Below are 11,032 nucleotides of genomic sequence, written 5' to 3'. Positions count from 1 at the left end.
GCTTAATTCATTCATTTGCCGAATGCCTTCAGGTGAGAAAAATGCACTGCGAACAGGAAATCTGATTTTCTTCAGTACTAAAATGAAATTTCATGTTTAAAAAAGACAGATAATATGCTAGTTGAATTGGTGTTACACACACTTCCTTTACCATTTGTCATCGTGTGTGAGATCTGCATTTAAGTCCGTGCTGTAAGGGCAGCCTTGAACTGGGAACAGTGGGTAACCCAAGACGAGGAAATCCCTCCCCATAAAATCCTTGTGCTGAAATGTTGTTATCTTCTCACTTCTTTTTTGTCTTCATTATATTTATATTATTATCTCCATGATATTTATAATTGTGAAATGTTACATTAATAATATTTGCAGCTGAATTAAATTGAAAGTAGCAAGAAACTTGATGGTCACATAAGAACAGATTCATGGATATTTGTAGACAGTTGAGTTTCAACATGTGTAAAATACAGTTGATGTACCTGCAAAAATCACTGTGCACTCAAATAGTCAGTGGAAGGGAGAGACAAAGAGAGGTGTAGGGCTGTATATGCCCTGCAGAATAAAACAAGGGCAACCTTTTGAAAGTAGAACAGTATAAGAAATACAAAGGAATGTTTACTTTGGGTGTTTGTTACAGTCAATGATATAAGCCAGGCAGATGAGACAAGCCTCATCACACAGAGATTGGAGCACAAAAGATGTCAAACAAGGGGTCTGAAGAACAGCTTTGCCATTTCACTAAAACCGTGACTAAGGCAGTTTGGTGTGTAAATCAAATGGTGGGAGTTATAAGCACCACGATTTGAACCAGCAAGTCATGTTGTTAGAGTTTTAAATAAAACTTATACCTAGGAAAAGGTCAGCTCTTTAACCTTTTTCCAATATGCATGGGCAAGTTTCATTTCACCCTTGTCCCCCAGTTCTTTGAGTTGTCTCTCCAGACTGAAATCACACTGTTAGAAATGGTTCTTATTTGTTGAGGTGAATTACACCTTACTTTTAACTCATAGCCAGAGGGCAAATCTTACAAAGCCAAGAGCTTTTGCTTGTTGGTTTGGGGTTTTTGGGGGGTTTTTGCTTGTTTGTTGTTGTGGGTTTTTTGTTGAGTCCAAACCAATTCACAGTCATGATTTATGGAAGAACAGTAAGGGCTGAGTTTATGATTCTGTGGGTGTGAAGGGAGTATAGCAAAGACCCAATGCACAGGCAGCTAGCTAGTGGCAGGAAGCTTGTTCAGGGCAAGAAACACCCGTCAGAAGATGGAATGCAGCTTTATTTAGGAGTCCAAGCACCCCAAAACATTACTCACATTATTGGCTGCATGGTACACAAAGTTCCTGGCTGACTGCAGACAATATACAAGACAGCATGCAGGATTTGCGTCCCACCACAGAACATCATAAGAGGTAAGGTCCACGTAACTCATCAGTGTAACCATTAACAAACTGCCAATTTTTATATCTTCATTTATCCTTCTGATAGGGCAGCCTCTTTCATCTCATTCAGAGAGCTCAAGTTTAAGTGTTTACATGTACATTTGGCAGGAGAAGGGAGATGGGGTAGCTGGTTCTTAGAAAGGTGCTGTACCACAGCCTGAGAGGGAACTCTACTTTCAGAGCACCTCCTGGCATCTAGATCCTCCTCCTTTACTGTGTTCAATGCCATGGCCAGCTTTGTGTTGGCCATTTTGTAACATTCTGTATGTGTGTGGAAAATTAATTTCAATTAGTCTCAGTAAAACTCACAGCCACGTCTGGAAACTCGCTGAACGAGGTAAGGTACATTTGCAGGGGTGGTACAAAGGGATCTAGCATTAGGCTTGACTTGATTTACCATCCTCACCGGTGATTAAGAAGAGCTGAAGAGTAGAACATGCTTTAGAATGTGCCATTTTTAAATTATTCTAAACTCCTTGCAGAACTCTTAGAGAAAAAAAGGGGTTTATGGGTCTGACTGAACATAAAAATGAAGACACAATGTAGAAAATAATTCATAGAATAAAGCATAGACAAACGTGGGCACAATAAAACACAGGAAAAATAGTCCTAAATTATCTGGGTCATTCTCCAGGATGCTCTGAGGAGCCACTATAAATCTGTATGAATGATATGTTAAGGTGATTTCACAGAGCTCATATTAGCTGGAGAAAATCAATGGCTTTATATGCACATGGAAACATATCTTACAGAAATGAATAAAAAATTGTGGGTCTCACTATGGATTTCTCCTTGTTTCAGAGACATCCACAGGAAATAAAGCAATCAGATTTAAAAAACACAGCAGCTATGAACCCTATCTTTCAGATTGAATCAAAAGGTTTTAAAATTTCTTCTTCCTCTTCCTCCATGTACTGAGGGGAATCATTTAGATGAAATTTCCATTCAAAATAGCTTTTACAATTTCCCCCTCAGGGAAAGAGGGAAGTCTCAGTAGAAGCTGAGAGACTACAGTGTGCTAGGTGAGAAATAGCTGGTGGGAAAGTGTCATATATTAAACAAATTTCATCTCAGCAGCCCCTGCCCTGCTGAAGGTTCCAGAAAAGAAAAATTACAAGGAGTGCAGCAAAATGGTAGGCAGGAGAAAAACCTCTTTTCTACTGCTGGAGTAAAAGGAGTTCAGCTTTTGTCCTGATAAGCACAGAGGATACACAGGGAGCAGCAAGGAGTCAGGGGAGCATTCAGCAGCTCCCATTTTAATTTCCTCAGCAGCAGTGTCACAGTTGTGCTGAGAAAAGGAGATCAGACTCCCCAAGCCAGCTCCTCTCCCCAGCACTGGCAAGAGGCTGTGCTGGCTTCAGATAGCACCATAGCCAACATCACAACTGCAGGAAGTTATACAGCTTGGGTATTTAAAGTAGATAGCAGATAAATTATAAAATAATCTAAAGATGCCATGTAAATAAGGGGTATTATATGTGGAGTAATTTAGGAGAGACTTGTAAGTCTCAGAGGGAATGGTGCTTTAGCATGTATTTCTAAATGCTGCTAATTAGTGTCCTGAAACAGAACCATCACCATCGTGTCAAAACACAATCTCTTGGAAAAGTTAAGCAGTAGATCTTACAGCCAAAATGTACCTTGGATACTTCAATGTGTTGAGATCTTCACAGGAAAGTTTTCAGTTGTCAGGAACTTGTATGTTTTGCATATTCTTTGGTAAAGCAGGAACACACAATTGCTGCTTTTTCTGGTGTCAGCAAGAGCTCTGTCCTGCAGGATGGCACGGGAGGACAGTGGTGGGGAAATGAGATTCTATGAACTTGTCCCAAAGCTTTCACTGATATAAGAAAACCCCATGAAGTGTTCTCAATTCAGCAGATCAGCATATCTCTAAAAGAAACATCTGCCACTGAAAAACTTCCAGCTTGATCTTTTGCTATCATTCAAATCTTTTTAATGCTGCCTATGAGACAGGGTGCTTTTTCAGACATAAGGAGATAGAAACTTATAAGACACTACTACTTTCTACTGCTCTTCACATTTACTTGGTTTGGAAAATCAGAGATTCTGCAAACTATTGTTTGCTGAAGTCATCTGGAGTTGATGACTGTGTATGTTGTAATGTTGGCTGCACTCTAAACTTACCCCTCTCTTGCCTGAAGATTAAAGGCAACGCCAGCTCTGCAATATGACAAAGACAACCTGGTCTGGGTCCTCCACGTCCTCTTTTTGGCAGGAACAGAAACCACAGCAACCACTTTGCACTGGGCACCGCTCCATATTTTGACTTATTCCAGAAAAGATGGGAGACTAATGAGGTCACATGGAAAACTGCTTGGATTGTGCTTTCTCAGAGAACACACCAAGGTCATCACAAAGGTAAACACTTGTAAAATGCATCCAGTTGGAAATTCATACTCTCTGTGAGCTGACAAACACACCTGATTTATTGAGCATTATGGGCTCACCCAAGCCCCTAAGCTTCATCTTGCTGGCTTGCTCCTTGGTAGGAAGTACCCAGGAAGAGGCAGGATAAATGCAGAGGGAGCTGGGCATGCAACGAGCCTGTGTGAGATAACTGGAGAGTACAGTGTGTCTGCAGCTGTGCTGTGGCACAACCAGTTCCCCAGGCCTCTCCCAGGTGGTCCTGATGAGATAGCAGTGCTGACAAATTGCACATTAAGTGAGAGAGGGGAAACTCCCATCCTTAACATACAGCTGCAACGTGGGATCAAAGGAGTGCCTTCCTTCCAGGACACCACTGTCCTTCTCCAGTACAGCCTGTGCCAAGCAGGGGCAGACCCCCTGAATGTCCTTCCCATTCCTGATGCTGAAGAGTCTCAGAGAAAGGTTTTATCTGGGGGAGAAAACAGTACTGGTAACTCCTGAGTTTTTGAGAAGTATTTTGCAATGCTTCATTGTCTTTCATAATGTTTCTGAGGAATAACAAATTCAATAGGTTTGTTTTCAGTCTTCCATAATGTTCTCCCATTATTATGTCTCTGCAGTCCTGAGCCATCCATACTCTTTATACCTGCAAAATCTCATTAGGGCATTAGCTGAGGATGTTTTAGTGCATTAGAAGGAAACAATCACCAGAGAATGTAATATAATTTCTGTGCAGGGTAGTTCTCTGTTTACTGTCACTGGAGTGGTTAACAGGGAATGTATTTGTGACAGCAGCAGCCCAGGGCTCTGTGCTGCAGCTAAAATGATCAGTGAGTCTGCCAAAAGGGGTGGTCCTGCCCACTTTTGTCCTTGGCCATGTTCTCACTGCTCAGTGAGGCAGCAGCCAGCAGGTGAGTGTGTTCAGACTGCTGAGCCAGCAGAAGACTATTACTGCAACTAAAACTGAAAGGCTTTCCCCCAGACCAGCCAAATGAATCCAGGCACTTTAGAGCTCTGTGTTGCTGTATCTCACCCTGGTGAAAGGGAAAATGAGGGGATGGGACTCCTTGTTTTCATGGCATCTTGCTTACACATAGATAACAGGCTGACTATTGAAACTACATGAAACACCTTGTACAGGATCACAGAGGAGATCTGCAGCACAGCAGGGAACTGAATCAGGTCTTTAAAGTCTGAGCCAATATCCAGAGCAGGGCACCAGCCTTGTTCTCACTGTGAGAACTGAAAAGGGACCCACCTCAGGTCACTTGATCCATTCTCCTGCTCATTCAGCACAGTGGAAAGGACACACTCCACTGCTGCCCAGATGCCTTTGCCTGGGACTGGATGTGGTTCATTTCCTGGGCAGTCCAAGTGCTCCAAGGTGGCTGATACCTGTGGGAGTGAGGATCTGGGGGCTGCAGGCTCTGGGGCTAGCAGGTCACAACTGAGTGAGGAGGGACAAGGGAACAGCAATGTTTTCAATGTTTTTGTGTCTGTTTTTGTTTTTCTCTATATCTGCATTTCTTTGATACTCCTGAACATCCAGAGGGCCTAAAGGAAACTGCCTCCAAGACTGACACCTATTTCCTTAACCAGCTGTGGACACTGGAGCTCCAAACTCACCATGAAACACACTGGAAGGTATTGGTGCTTTGGACAGTTTCATTAATTTTTCAGCTGTAGACTCCTAAAGTATTCTTGGCTAGAATGTAAAAGCAGTTTTTTGCTCCTTCCTGGCTTCAGTCTGAACCATGGGCTCTCCAGGCAGAACTCAAGTCCTGTGTCTCCTTGATGGTCTTTAGAGAGGACTAGCATTGAGTGGAACAGGCCTGTGGTAACAGTTGGAAGTGGTGTAAAGTACTGAACAGTCACCTGGCCAAAAATAATCCATGAAGAATCCTGTTCTTATGGCACAAGTTACAAAGAGGAAGGAAAAGAAACAGGAAGAATCAGCAAAACTCCTCAATGAGAAGCAGAAAGCAAAGTTTATTTGCTTAAGGAGTTAGTTCAGTAGCCCTTATTTTGGCAATACTGCTGCTTGTACCTTGGCACAACAAGGCCATGGGATGCCCCTTGGCAGTGACCTGACCTGGCCAGTGCAGACCCAGTTAAGCAGGTGAGACTGCAGCTCACAGAGGTGTTACTGCTCCAGGCCAGTCTTTGCTGTTGAGAAGAGGAATGAAGGGAAAAGGATGAGGCAAAGTGGTGTTACCTGTGGTGTTACGATACTGTAGGTCATGTTGAGACAAAATTTCCTCTTCCACAGAGTTCTGCTGGTTTTGGGAGTGTGTTGTAAGTGTCAGTAATCCCCAGATCCACCATGCACTGCAAAACAACCAAGTGGATAGATTAAAGTCTTAATCCATTTAACTGCATAAATGAGCAGCTGCACAGACCTGCAGCCAGGTGACATTGTCTGTACTCTTTGGTACAGTAGGGTATCAACATACTGCTTTCCTGGCTGTTTTTGGTTTTTGGTTTTGTTTTGGTTTTGGTTTTGGTTTACAGTGTAGTAGTACATTAATTTTATTACTGACAATCCTTAATATGGTCTACACACTGCATCTGCCAAGATGAGCCAGGAAGGATTCCTGCTCAGGATTCAGGCTATGCCCCCATCTCTGTCTGTCCTGAGAAATATACCAGTATTGATTAAGAAGCCTAAGCCTACGACATGTATGAGACAAAATGCATTATTAAGGCTGCCTGTTTTCCTGTGTGTATAAAAGAAAAAAACAGGCTCTGCTGTTTCTTTGGTTACCGACTGGAATCCAGTTCAGGGATTCAGGCACTTGTTTCTTCTTCTCTTTTGGGCTATTAAAGACTGGACTCCAATTGCTGTGAAAACCATCAAATTACTGTCCCATATGGAAAACAGCCATTGTTCCTAGCAAGTGAACATCAACCAGGGGTCCATTCATATTTGCATGCATTTTCAGTATGGTCAGCATATTCCAGAATCCCTGGCTACATCTTTGTTTCCAAAAATTGCAGAGGAAGAGGCCTGCATATGCATCTAGAGAGATGCAGTTCTGTTTTTAGATGTTCTGAGTTGAGCAACATATTACCAGTGGATTCTTAAGAGCAAGCTGGAGAACTCAACATGTGTTGAAACTGTGCTCAAACTCTTAACAGCTTAACAAATGCCATGTTTTCACCAGTTCCCTGAATATCCCTGGAGCAAAGAGGTGCCTTTTCATCTTTGAAGTGTCCAGCATATATTATCCAAGTGCTGCAACTGCTCAGAAAAAGGTCATGTTTTATATATATAGTGACATAAATATGTATATAGTTGCATATGGTGCAGGGACAATCTTTATTCATTCCTCTGTTTTATACTTTAAAATTCCTAAAACATATGTTCAGAAATCCTTACCTCCTATCCCATACAGTCACAGGCTAGCAGATGTTGTTCCTATCTGAAATCACAAATCTTTGTGCAAGATAACACTATCTCGTCTTCCCTCCCTCTGTGCAATTAAGTCTTTCTCAACTACCCAGGTCAAGGAGTTTAAAATTGGTCTCTAATTTATACGTTCCAGAGATTTGATTTGCAGAACTACTGAAAACCAAGTGGCAATCAGAAGGATCTGTAAGAGTTAAATACTTCTCAGGCTGTTCAGGATACTCAACACATCTCCAAAGAGAAACTCCAGATCAATGACTGATTGAAAAGTTTACCCCACCGGCTTCAGCAGATCCTCCAGCACAGCAGTGAGTGAACATTACCATCTAATGGCTGCGCTTGCTAATTACAGCTATAATTCCTACTTTAATGGTGGAGGCTGGTCCTTGTGTAAGTACTGATGCACTGAAAAGGCTGTAGGATTGGAAAACAAATAAACACGGAAAGATAATAAAAGCAGAATTTATGATTTTGCAGTATCCATCAATCACCTCCGGTGGGCAAGGTGAATGGAGGAATCCTGCTAAAATGCTTCTGGCTAACGTGTCACAGTTGCTGCACTGATGGCCACACGTGCTGTAGACACATGAAAAATGACCACCATAAATAATAATCCAATGCATTAGTAACTGTGAAAGCCTTTTAAGATTCTAATAGTGAAACATGATTCCGGCCTCTTTTTTTCCCTGACAGCAGGATGAAATTTCTCCCACCCTTCCCTGGCCAATGCCAAGGGTTGCACCAGTCCCAGATTTCTCCCCAGTCCTTCTCCATTTTGTTGCAGGTGTCATCTGTGCCAGTGGGCACATCTAGAAGCAGCAGAGATAATTCAGGACGATGACTGAGAAAGTTAGGACTAGGGACAAAAATCCTGGAAGCCTGGGTCCAGGATGAAGCTTGCTGCCTCACTGAGCTCTTTATCAGAGGAAGAGGGGAAATGCAGATCTGTATGTGCTCATGACATAGACTCATTCTCCTTTTTTCCAGCCCTGCTTTTTCTGTTGGAAGTTGTAATTTCCACAGTAGGTTCGATGAGAGGTTTACACAGCTGACACTCTCACACTGGAGCCTAAAACATCACACCTGATTCATTGTTTCCCTGTTAACCCTTTATGGGAGAAAGTGACAGATGAGAGGTTACCAAATTGTGCTGATTCTGCATTTTCCTGTAGGATGAAGTCTTGCCCCCACTCATTCTAAACGTGCTGGAAGAACAATCCCCCAGTTTGTTTCTTGATTCCTGCAGTCTCAGCTATTTGTGTAACCCCATGCAAATCAAGAGCTCAGTGTAACAAAGGGTCAGAGCCTACGAAAGAAGTAAATTATGCAGCTTGCTTTGTTTGTAGGCATGGATCTCTCTGTTCCCCTCCCTTCTGCCATCAAATGGATGTGCTGTTTGGATATTGCTTCACTACAGAGGCTGTCGTGTGCCAGAGCCTGCTCAGAGGATCCCAAACCATGGCAGAATTCCATGGCATCTCCTGGCCTCAGGTGAGCAAGGGCTTCCCTGTGATTGCATCAACACCTGGCAGGATTCCTCAGTGAGCTGTGGCATGGAGGGATTGTTCTTTGGCAAGGCACAGAGAGGAAGAAGAGCTCTAAAATGAACACTGAGCTCTGCCACAGCCAGCACTCACTGCTGTGCCCTTCTTTCTCAATAATGATCCCTCTGCAACCATTTCTATGAAGGCTTACCATGCCTACAGACCCTTGAATCCCCTGTAACAGCTCTCTTCAGAGAGACTTAACCTGACTTTACATATATAATATGCAGCATCAAATTTGCCATGGGGCCACAATCAGGTTTTTCCTCTTAGCTTGTGCCTTGGAGGGTTTCGTAATAACCCTGATTTCCTGTGTTAGACTGGGCTGCAAGAGCCATCCAGAATAAACAGGACAAGCTGACATGAATGTGGCTTTGAGAACTACAGACAAGTGTTGACTTAAAATTTAGAAAGGAACAGGTTATTTGGGAAAGACTTCACTTAGAAACTTAAGAAAAATTGTATTTATGGGAATTTAAATCTGCCAGATCTGAAAGCTACCAGTGGAAAGCAGGCAATCCAAAAATGTATGGTAATGGTCATCTTTAACACAGTTCCCTACAAGATAATTTTTAAAATAATTAAGTGGTCATGCATTTCCTATAGTCAGACAAGTAACAGTTGTGCATCTTAGCAATGACTGGGCACAGTTCAGCTGTGAACATTCAGCCTGTAAGTGCTCTGTGAAGCCAAGATGTTCATGGCATTCCTCTGCTTGTACTTCCAGGTGCAGCTCCAGGACACTTTCCCACCATTGCTGAGACCCTCAGGCCCTTTGTTGATGAGAAGGCTGCTGGCAGAGACACACCTGCAGGATCTATGAACTCTTACTGAGGCAGAGATCAGGCACCACCAGAAGAGCTGGGTGCCTGTACAGCCACAGGAGTTCATCGCTGCATGTCTGAATGAGATGTTAAAGGTAACTAGTAATTGTCTCTTAGGCAGCTGCTACATATTTCAAATGCTTCTAGTTAAAGTAATGCCAGCAGCAATCCTCCTTCCTCTCCTTCTTTTCTTCCTGAGAGACTGTTGAGCTATTTCTTTCTTTGAATTCAACCTAAAACATAAGGAGAGTGATGTTGTTCCATTCCAGACTGAAAGAAAACTTACTGTGTGCTGTCTCCCTGTTCTGCAAGATCATATTTTTTAACAGAACAACAAGGCTGCTGTCTTATCAGCTCCACCAACTCGGTATGGAGCCTGTGATGAAAAACAGATCTGTTGCTGGGAATTTGCTACACCATTAAAACAGTCTTAAATCTCACTGCCTGTGTCCTACCTGCAGGCAGAGGATGGCATGCTCTCTACATTCAGAGTGCAGTGATCACAGATCTCTTCAGAGAAGGATCACACACCTTCACTTTATGCTGAGCACTCCATGATGGTGTATCTAGAAGCTCAAGGTGGGAAATGTGTGTAGCTGCACTTAGATATGTTGTGTCCTTGCTCATGGCCCATGTCGATTCAGCTGCCCTGATCCTCCACTGTAAGGTGGCTTGGGGATTTCAAGTTTCTGCACAGAGTATGCACTTTAACAATTCTTGAATGCTCGTTATTAGTCCTTTTTTTAAAATTCAGAATGACTCCAAGAGGTGTCACATGCTGTCATTTGTCCATCCTGTGGAACTGAATACAAGGACTGAACAATCCTGCCTTATGCAAGGGCAGTTTTACTAGAGATGGTGTGTTACAGCAGCACGAGTGAGCCCAGGGTTTGTGGGGACCCAGGACACCACACTGCAAGGCTTCCCTGTCACTGAGGTCTCTTAATGCCACTAAGCTTTGGGTACAACCCTTAGAAAAGCAAAGTCAGGCATCACATCTTGTGTTTACATTTTGTCCCAGGCTGCAGAATTACCCAAAGGTGAGTTTGAACAGCTCATGAGGAGCTCTTCACTGGGAATAGGATGCCAGATATTATCTACATACTATAATATGAACAAATTTGTTCTCAGTTTCCCTGTCTAATTGTAGAGATGTTACTTGTACCATTTTTCCATACAGGATTTCAAGAGTTAGGTCAGTGTATAAAGGTACCAGTATAACAACCTTTGGCTTCTTTTAAACTGGTAGAAGCTAAGTATAAAACCCACAGAAATTTCAGAAAGACACTGCCTGTATATGCAATTTATTGTATTAGCAGAATACTTTAAATCTGTGTCCAACCTGATGTAAGTGGTGTTCCTGATAGATAAGACCTATGTGGCTTTGGGGGAAGAGGTCTTTGAGAAGATCAAGGTCCAAGTTCAGGGGTT

Source organism: Zonotrichia leucophrys, chromosome 9, assembly GCF_028769735.1.
Source record: "Zonotrichia leucophrys gambelii isolate GWCS_2022_RI chromosome 9, RI_Zleu_2.0, whole genome shotgun sequence".
Classification (NCBI taxonomy): Eukaryota; Metazoa; Chordata; class Aves; order Passeriformes; family Passerellidae; genus Zonotrichia; species Zonotrichia leucophrys.
This window is presented reverse-complemented; position numbering follows the sequence as displayed.